General features: G+C 45.4%; 1 long non-coding RNA gene across 1 annotated transcript; it reads right to left on the bottom strand.

The window, feature by feature from the left end:
* LOC144328450 (uncharacterized) lies at positions 1-6,965 on the bottom strand. The gene is made up of 2 exons (XR_013393716.1): positions 6,508-6,965; positions 1-1,030 (listed from the first exon to the last, which is right to left on the bottom strand). It is a non-coding gene; the product is annotated as an uncharacterized LOC144328450 (long non-coding RNA).
* Positions 6,966-10,444: the final 3,479 nt, after the last annotated feature.

The following is a 10,444-nucleotide window of genomic DNA, read 5'->3' as shown; positions in this document are numbered from 1 at the left end:
TTTCCAGCCAAGAAGCTTTTATTTCATTCATTGACCCACCCTGCGTGGGGGATTACAGAAAACAGAGGCAGAACATTTGCAAACACTGCTTTTTATCTTGCATGGTTTGTCTTCCTGGACCATCTTCAGCCAACTTCTTGAGGTTTGCCACTTCAAAGGGTTGACAGTCCACACCTGAATTTGCTGCGATTCAAGAGGTGACATCCTGAAGACCAGGAAGCGACCTCAAATGATGCCTGAAGTTGGGTGGGTGTGTGGGATGCTTCACACAGGATAGCATGGCATTAACTGAAAGGCTCACAGAAACAAGAGGTGGGTGGTCATCTTCTGGGACCTTGGATGACAGATTTAGGATGCCCATTGAGGGTGGCAGACTAGGAGGCAGGTCTGAGACACAATGCCTCAGGACAGTCTCCTGACAGAAATAAACAGGAGCCTTGCAGTGCTTATGCACAACTCCTGTTTCTTCCTGGAGGGCCTGACCGAGCAAACATCCCCGTGGATTTGTGCCTCTTGTTAATTAGTGCACATGCGTAGGTGACACTTGGGTTGCCTATTCAGGGAACTGATATGTCTTTGTGAAGATGCATTCTAGACCTCCGTGCATCGCCTGCTGCAAAGACCATCTGAGCATGAGCCCACACATCTGGATCAAGTTCAAGAAGTCCTTCTGGTTTGCCTCTCATTCTTCAAATAAAGCAGCCATTGTGGTGAAGATGAAGCCAAAAGCCTTTGGACCATGAATATTGCCACATGGCCCAAAATTGTGGGTTGGTTGTAGCTGGAGCATAGATGCTGGCTGGATCATTGGTGGAGGGAAGGTTTCCCTAAAGGCAGAAAAGAGATGAATTTGCCCTCCAAGGAATACCCTCATAGGAGTGACTCTCCGGGCTCAGTATACTTGGAGGAGATGAATCACAACCATCAGGAGTGGTAGCAGAAAGCAAGCTGGGCCATTGAGGGACATGGCTCTGGAAGCTGGTGTAGAAGCAGCAGTCGTGGTTTTGGGAGGGTCTGCTGCGTGTGCGTCCTGAAGAGCAAATGAGAAGAGTATATGATACGGGGTCAGAGAAGTTCTCAGCAAAACTGAAGGTCTGCAGGGTACTTTGTTACGTTAGTTGACCCAGTTGATACCTTACCAACATAGGAAGACTCATTATATCAAGTCAGGCCCAATGATCCATCTTGCTCAGTATGGTCTACACAGCCTAGCAGCAGCTCTCCGGGGTTTCAGGCAGGGGACATTTCCAGCCCTACCTGAAGATACCGGGGACTGAACTTGTGATCTTCTGCATGCAAAGCAGCTGCTCTACTATGGAGCTACACCCCTTTCCTTCAAACAAAGCTCTCTTCCGCCTTGCATGAGAAAGCTGCTCTCCCTGCATTCACATGCATCTTGACATGCTTTTGTTCTTTTCTGGACCAAATAGAGGAAGTGCTGTTTACTCGCATTGAAGGGATCACAAACTTTTGAACTTTGCTTTTGACATTATGCTAGTGCAACAGCCCTTACACTGGCAGTCAGAGAACACTGAATCTGAGCCAATGGGTTGTTTCCAATGCTAACCCATTTAAATGACTGAACATGACTAAGTTAGGGTACATTACTTTTAATGGGAAAACTCTGCGCAAAACTTACTTGGATACAGCCTAATGGTCTTCCCAGATTGGGTCTATTTAGATCGGGGATGGGGAACCTGATGCCCTTCCAGATGTTGTTAGACTCTTACACCCATCACCAGGCTCCCCACTTGTAGAATGTTCTCCCCAGGGAGGCTCGCCGGGCGCCATCATTACACAGCTTTAGGCGCCAGGCAAAGGCATGTCTGTTTCGCCAGGCCTTTGGCTCTTAACTATCTGGGTAAAACGTTTCAATCCTGCCTTTTAAAAACAGGATTGCCATTGGGCGTTTTCCTTGTTTCTATTCTGTGCTGGTTTCAATGTATGTGTTTGTTTATAGATTACAAGTCCCTTTGCATTACCTTGGTCAAAAAGGGGACCAACAGATTTCATAAATAATAATTAGAAGAACAACAACAACTGGAGAGCCTCAGATGTGACATCTGTGTTATGTCAAGTACAGTCGTACCTTGGTTTTCAAACAGCTTAGTTCTCGAACGTTTTGGCTCCCGAACGCTGCAAACCCGAAAGTGACTGTTCCAGTTTGGGAACTATTTATGGAAGCTGAACGTCCGACAGGGCTTCCGTGGCTTCCGCTTGGCTGCAGGAGCTTCCTGCAGCTAATCAGAAGCCACGCTTTGGTTTCCAAATGTTTTGGAAGTCAAATGGACTTCTGGAACAGATTCCGTTCAACTTCCAGGGTATGACTGTACTTCAAAATGTGGACAGCCAACCCAAAACAGACCTGGAGACAAAGGCTGGTGAAGCAACAGAGGTACATTTCCCACCTATGTGCAGTAGCTTGTGGCTACACCCCCACACCCCCTCTCTGCCCTTCTTCCAGAGAAAAAGACATTTTTCAGAGTTCAAGAACACATTCAGGCAGTGGGGGAGCAGGGCCTGTGAAGGATGAGGCCTCGGTAGAGTCCACAGGAAGTCCAAGGGCCTCATTTTGTTCTCAGTCCTGAGGTACCTTACTTCTGTTTTAGATACACAATGAGAAAGATACCACAGTAGGATGGTGCCACAGAAGTTTGCTGCATATGTAATGTTCCCACCCTCAGAAAAGGTTATTTTTCACTGCTATCTAATCGGCACCTATTTCCCGGGAAGTTTTACAACTGACTGACTGCCTCTCCCCAGCCGGCCCCCAGCAGCTGATGTTCTGGGCCTTGAGATTGGCAGGCAAGCAGTAAAGAATGACAAGCCCTGCTCAAGGCAATGCCAGCACCTGAAACCTGTTTCCTGTTATTCTAGCAGAGAAGGAAACCCAGGCAGAAAGTGATGCAACGTTCTGAGAACTGCAGCGGTGGCAAGGAGACCGCACCCCAAATACCAGGGAAATCGGATCTAGCGAGTACATCAGCCTTCTGCAACCTGGTGCCCTCCAGATGATCAGGACTATAATTCCCATCAGCTCCAGTCTGCACTGGTTATACCCTGGGAATAAAGTCCACTGGACTCAGTGGGACTCCACTATATATTTAAAGCAGCAGCATGCAATTTAAAACAGTCATGGCTTCCCCCTAATAATCCAAGGAACTGTGGTTTGTTAAAAGTGCTGAGAGTTGTTCCCTCTACAATTCCCAGAGTTCCCTGGGAAGAGGGATTGTTAAAGCACTCAGGGAACTGCAGTTCTGTGAGGGGAATAGGCGTCTCCTACCAACTCTTAGTACCCTTCACAAACTACAATATTTTTTCTAAAGACTGAAAAAATTAGTAGAGGTGTGGAACCAAGATGGCAGTGTATAAAAAGCTTGCTGAAATAAAACAGTGCTCATGTCTGTCTGAAAGCAAACCAAGGAGACCTAGGCCTCCCATGGGGACAATGGCCACATTCGCCCCATATTTTTAAAGTGCTCTTATACCACTTTAAACAGTTATAGCTGTTAGAGATATCTGTTGCCATTTCCATGCATGCATGTTTTGCACCATGATTGTCCTTAAAAAGCTAGCCTGCATCTCGTTCCCCACGCACTTAACCCATTTCTATTATTTCCAGGGGGGAAACCTATAAACAAACATTTGTTGCCAATGACCCACTTCTGATCTCTTAAGGAGCTTCCTAGGCAGGAAATTAGAGAAAGTTGGTTATGTGAGTTAAGAGAAGAAAAGTGTGTGTATGATAAATTGCATCTATCAGAATGGTTGTGGTTTTAAAGCAGCAATCTGGTACTCACCCATGTTTATAATCCTCAGTTGGTCATCACAAGAGGTGAGTTTGAAGGTTTTGACAAGCATTGACTTTTCCAGTTTAGATTTTAAAAATGTCAGATAAACAGCAGCTTGCTTTATCAGCCCTCACAAGGGGCAGTAGTGGAAAACTGCTGTTTAATCCTGTGAATGTACCTTGTGGTCAGAAGCAATGTCCGGGCAGAAAGCGGCAAAATGTCCAGGAGTGTGGAGTGCCTCAGGGTGCGATTCTCTCCCCGATGCTTTTTAACATCTTTATGCGCCCCCTCGCCCAGCTTGTCCGGAGTTTTGGGCTGGGTTGCCATCAGTATGCTGATGACACCCAACTCTATCTGTTGATGGATGGCCATCCTGACTCGGCCCCAGACACACTGGCCAGATGTCTAGAAGCTGTGGCTGGATGGTTACATGGGAGCCGGTTGAAGTTAAATCCTTCGAAGACAGAGGTCCTCTGGCTGGGATGGGGCGATATGGGATTGACGGGGCAACTCCCATCTCTTGCGGGGGTGCAATTAGTGCCAGCATCGTCCGTTAAGAGTTTGGGTGTAATCTTCGATACCTCCCTCTCTATGGAGGCGCAGATTACAGCTATAACAAAGGCGGCATTTTTTCATCTCCGCCAAGCTAAGCAGTTGGCTCCTTATCTCTCTCACCCTGACCTAGCCACTGTGATCCACGCGACGGTCACCTCCAGAGTGGATTATTGTAACTCACTCTACGTGGGGCTGCCCTTGAGACTGACCCAGAAACTCCAGCGGGTGCAGAATGCCGCGGCGAGACTCCTTATGGGGTCTTCGCTGCGAGATCATATTCATCCGGTACTATACCAGCTGCACTGGCTCCCGGTGGAGTACAGGATCAGGTTTAAGGTGCTGGTTTTAACCTTTAAAGCCCTATACGGCCTAGGACCCTCGTACCTACGGGACCGCCTCTCCTGGTATGTCCCACAGAGAAATTTACGGTCTGCAAATAAAAACATCCTGAAGATCCCAGGCCACAGAGAGGCTAGGCTGGCCTCAACTAGAGCCAGGGCTTTCTCGGCTGCGGCTCCAATCTGGTGGAACGCTCTGTCACAAGAGACTAGGGCCCTGCAGGACCTGACATCTTTCCGCAGGGCCTGCAAGACAGAGCTGTTCCACCAGGCCTTTGATCAGGGCACAGCCTGACCCCCTACTCTGGCAATCTGCACAGAATGTTGCTTAATGGTTGCCATTAATTTGATTTTAATTATTTTTATAATGAATGTTTTTAGAATGCTGGATTACTTTGATTGTTGTTAGCCGCCCTGAGCCCAGCTTCGGCTGGGGGGGGGGGCGGGATATAAATAAAAAATTATTATTATTATATTATTAAACTGGCCATTAAGAACAGCTTGTGCCATTAAGAACAGATTGATAATGCTTTGTCTCAGAGATGGGGAGGCCGTGGCTCACCAGATGCTGATAGACTCAAATTCCCATCAGCCCCAACCAGCATATCCAATGGTCAGGGTTGATGGGTTTTGTAATCCAGAAAATCTCTGAAGGACCACAAAGTCCCCCACCTGTTTTATATCCCAAATGATGGAAACATTTTGCAGGCATATTTTTACACATGAGCTTTTCGATAAAGGTATAAAAGTAGACTACATGGGATGGGGTGGACAGTTTCCCCTTGGGCAGATGGTAATCTTCACAGATATGTCCGCTTCTTTACACATATTTTTGTAAGGATCAAAGAAACTTATCTCCCTTTGAATTCACCAGGGGTTATTTGTAAGGAGACCTGCACATTTATGTGTATGTGCCATGTTAAAAGTCCAACCCAACCAAATACACAGGACTCACTTCCAAAAAAAGTGGGGAGAGTGTACATTGGACTACAAATTTCTGACATTTTGAACCACTTAATTTCTCCTCCATCCCTATCAGTTCCCATTTAGAGTCAAACCTATCTAATTTTCACTTTCCATAAAAATACATGAACAAAAACACAACCACCCCTTGAAATTCACACTTCTCTGTATTTTGCAATGCAGCTCTCCAGTCAAGTAGTGTATACAAATATGCATATGCTGTAACAACATTTACGCAAATGTGTATACTATTTAAAATAACTCACCAAAATGCATTATATTAGGGGAAATTGCTCTGCAAAAATGGGTATGTTAGGCAAAATATATTAGGAGAAATGTGCACTAAAATGCTAACGAACTTGCATTAACTTCTTTTTTAATTGTAAATGAGGAGAACTGAAGTTAAGCTTGGGAAAATGAACAACTGAGAGAAATCAAAATTGGCAGAGTTCGATCTACAGAAACCAGCAGAGTCTAAGGGTACTTAACACTGGCTGGAGCATGCCTTTGCAAAATAAAAATTCCAAGCTTTATATCCATGGTCCTACTCTAGAATTGCCTCCTACATCCAATGTACGACTCAGTCTGCATTCCCCATGTGAAATCACCTGGGACAGGAGTAAGCACTTTTGAACTCCGTGCAGGACATACATCCATGGAAATATGCACAGGATTGGGCTTTACATTTCAGAAACAGGTGGTATTAAATATGTTCAATTCCTATGTATGAATGCCGCCTCCACTCCCCCAAATTGCAGCCACTACATAAACACAGCCTTCTTTCAGTACCCGAAATCAGGGTTTTGAAGCAACTGAAGATTCTCATTTCAATTGTCACATCCAATAAGACCACTCCTTACCTCAGTGGCAACAGCCAGAGTCAGATTCATCAGTAGCACAATACCAATGATCAGGATGGCCTTCATGGTGAAGCTGTCTCAGAGCTCTGATGGATGGAACTTTTTGCAAGGGGAGCTGCCTTCTCTGAGATAAGACGCTCAAGAGGTTTCACACTGTAGATGGAAAAGAGGCAGGAGGAGTCCACCAATCACAAACTCCTCTGCTTGCTGCTTCCTACATGGCTCTCTAACATTAGCTGGTGATGTGTGTGTGCGTTTGTGTGTGTTCTTTATAATAGATTTACGGGGGTGCTCCAAAACTTCCTGTAAGACACTAGAATTCTGCTAACCTAAATGGAATATAATAGCTGCAACTTGGTGCTCTGAATTCCAGCAAATTGATAAAAAAAAGTCTCTGGTGTGCAAGAGGGCTACTCCTTTGATAGTAGATTTTAGTTTTATTTGTAGCCTGTCCTAGTGGGAGGGCTCCAGCTGTTCAACAACAATATGAGTCCCATTCTTCGGAGAGCTCTATGTACTGCTGCTAATTCTGGGGTTTTTGTCTCTCATATCTATAGCACTTAAGTTCTGAGCTTTGCCATCGTGCTCCTTGTTTTGTACAAAGTCTACAAGTACAATTGTACTTTGCCATCAGCCAATATATATACTGGTAACTACATCGTGTTTTATTTAGCAAGGTTGTTGGGTAGGTGTCTGAATGCTCCCTTTTCTATTGGGTTCGTTGTGGTATCAGGATGGTTATACACAATTCTGCTTTCAATTCTTGTTCTGCTTGCAAAAATTTCTGGTTGGCCATACTGCTTCTTTTCCAATCAGCACATGTCCCGAAACTCCATGTTGCAATCCTGTAACAGTTTACACCACAAGTGTTCCAGTTTAGCTTTTTGACCCACGTTTGTTGTGGCAATAATGCAAGGAGCGATCAGAAGTGGTGTCTGCAACAAGATACTGCAGTGTGGAGTGCTCCCCTTCAGGCAGCAGCGGATGGCATGGTGAGGCTGAGATATCTTACCTTACCTCCTGATGGGTCAGTCGCTGCTGCTCACTGGGGGTTGGGGAGCAAGGGAGTGGAGAAGTCAGTGCAGTGCAAACACACCAGCAGAGCCATTTAGGTGGTCCTCCTAGTGAACTTGCACTACCTTCCCAACTGCTTCACTTCTCTCCTTCCCTGTAAGCAACAGTAATGCACCTGCAGGGAAGTCAGGTAAGCGTCACTGGCCCACTTTGCCATCCGCTACTATGTTCAGAGTTCCAGCCAGTTGCATCCTCTTCCAGGATATTCCATTCCACCCCTCTCCCCACGTTTTCTGTTCTGTTCTGCTCTCCCTCTGCCCCTTCCACTCAACAGTAAGTCGGCATTCCCTGGCCATTCACTGAGCATGCTCATTCTTCTTTTGGCTATTTTTAGTTGCCTGTCCTTAGGACAGAGCTTTCCAAACTGTGTCATGACACGTTAGCGTGTTGGTTGCAGTGTGTAGGTGTGCTGCGCAAACGCTCCCAGTGCTCAGCATTAGGGTTTCCCCCACCCAGACTGCTGCATGTGTGCAAAAGCTTGGGGGTTCCCCAAGCTTGCTGATACCTCTCTTGTGGGTGGTGGCATTTTAGGTGGAATTCATCGTGCTAAAACTATTGGTCCATCAACACAAGCATTTCTGCTTGCTAGATGGAACAAGCTCCCCTCTCTTGCCCTATGAGCTATTCTGGAAGTTCTCCCAATCTTCTAGAGTGTATCTGGGGGAACTGGAAGGAGCACAGGGGGAAAGGGAGGTAGGAAAGGCCTGTTGTGCTAGCAGGAGTTATTGGCTGACTCCTGCTAGTGCACCAAGTTCACTGAATCCAACCCTTTGGCCAGGGCCATTTTTAGATGAAGAGAAGCCCTAGGCTACTCATGAGGCCCCTCCCAATCCCCCACCCCAGTGGCGTAGCGTGGGAGGTGCAGGGGGGCCGGCCGCACTGGGCACAACATTTGGGGGGGGCGCTCGCAGCTCTCTGCCCCTACCTGGCTCACTCACTCTCCACGGGTTAGGGGGCACAAATTACTTGCCTTGCCCCGGGTGCTGACAACCCACGCTACGCCACTGCCCCACCCTCACGACTAGAAGAAAATGGAAGAGTGCTATAAACAAAACTGAGTGAAGCCAAGGATGATGATGGGTATTTAAAATTCTGCAACTCACAATTTCTCCTCTAAAGGACATCAGAAAACTTCATCAAAATTTGTTTAAGTTTGTCACTTTCAATGTACAGAATGCTCAGTGTGGACAACCTCTTGAGACATTGTGGCCCTTAATTCATTTTTAATTCTTTTGAGTCTTGGAAAAACTCCTCTCTCCCGAGCAGTTAGTGACAATAAAGCTAAAAAATAGCCACAAAATTGCTTCCACGTTAAGAAAGGCCATCTGAATTTGATAAAGGTCTATATGAGAGAGTGCTCTGCTGTAAGCCTATGGCTTTGTCTCACATACAGGTGAAAGTGCAAAAGTTCATCAATAAGTTTCATCTTCTGGGTATGCTTCCATCAACAGTTCAACACCCTGCTGAATTTCTTGCCTAGATGCTATCAGAATAGCAAGGACGGAAAAACAATTGTGCAACATCACTGTACATAGTACTTCTTTTTAAATTGGCTTCAAGTGCATCTAATATAGAAATAAAGGATTTATCCTAAACTTATCTCTTGAAGAAAGTGCATCTAAGGCATCAGGTGCACTTCTGTCATTTCTTTGCCGTTTCCTCACTGTCTCCTTGTTTTGTAGTTAACATTTGTCAAGGTGGCTTTTGCTTGTTTCTCAAGCTCATCAAAATATTCTCTAATTTTCCTTTAAAAATCCAGAACTGTACAAACTTGCACAAGAACTCAGTTACAGGTCTGATTTCTGAAGGGCTTTGCTGACCTTGTGAAAATGACCTAGCACACAGATTTATATCTCTAAGATTCTGCAGACTTTGGCTGTGAACTAGGGCCCCACAAAAATATTTCAAGTTGTGCCCCAGAGTTTCATATTGGGCCCCACTGGCTGGCTCTGAGTCTCATAGTTGCTGGGTCCGAGTTGCCCTGCCTTCACATGAAGTCTTGGGTTTGCAATTTTGGGAGAGGGGAGGCCCCATAGATTTAGAGGCCCTAGGCTTCAGCCTACTTAGCACTGCCTTCGGCTACATATGGAACAACACTCAAGATGATTGAGCTTGCTGTTAGTACACATGATGCAGGGGTATTATGAAGGAGGAGCACCTTAATATCATTCGTTTTGGACAGGATTAGATTTGGAGCTCAGAGTTGCATTATCCATTTCAGTGATGAGGAAGTGGTGGCCCTCAAATGTTCCTCATTCCTGGTAGCACTCAAAAGACAACAGAGTCAGTGCTAGGCAACCCTGCTTGGGGATGACACTCTATAAATGGATCTTTGCTGCTGACAGACAAATATATTGAAACAGCTCAGTTCTGATGAAGATGCAATTTGGCACAGGGTGGTGGCAGATGAGTTTATTTTTAATATGTTTTTAGTGCAATTTAAATTTACAAATACCCACTCCATTAAAGTTCTTAATATAGGTTAATAGCAGCCAATGCTGCTTGAGAATTGTAAGAAACCAAAAAAATCTGTGCAGGTTTGAAAATGGTGGTTAAAGTCTGCAGTTTTGAAAGATTCAGTATGCCATCTCAGTACGCCACCTTGATTCAAAATGGTGTCCAGCTGTATCCAGATATAATTGAAAACATGCTCTTTGATCTCCAGAACCATTGTGCAAAATTTGGTTATGATATCTTAAGAGGTGTCCAAATGCATAGGGGGAATCCCCCCCCCCCCCGCTCAAAGATTATTGCTTCTCAGTATGCTACAATTTTACTATAGTCTTTAGTAGGCCTTTGATATCTTACCAGTTTCATTAGACTATTCATTTTTATAGCAATTTCCTCCCTGGTCTGGCAGAAT

Source organism: Podarcis muralis, chromosome 7 (genome assembly GCF_964188315.1).
Source record: "Podarcis muralis chromosome 7, rPodMur119.hap1.1, whole genome shotgun sequence".
Classification (NCBI taxonomy): domain Eukaryota; kingdom Metazoa; phylum Chordata; class Lepidosauria; order Squamata; family Lacertidae; genus Podarcis; species Podarcis muralis.
The sequence above is the reverse complement of the archived record's forward strand: the minus strand, read 5'-3'. Positions and strand labels throughout refer to the sequence as shown.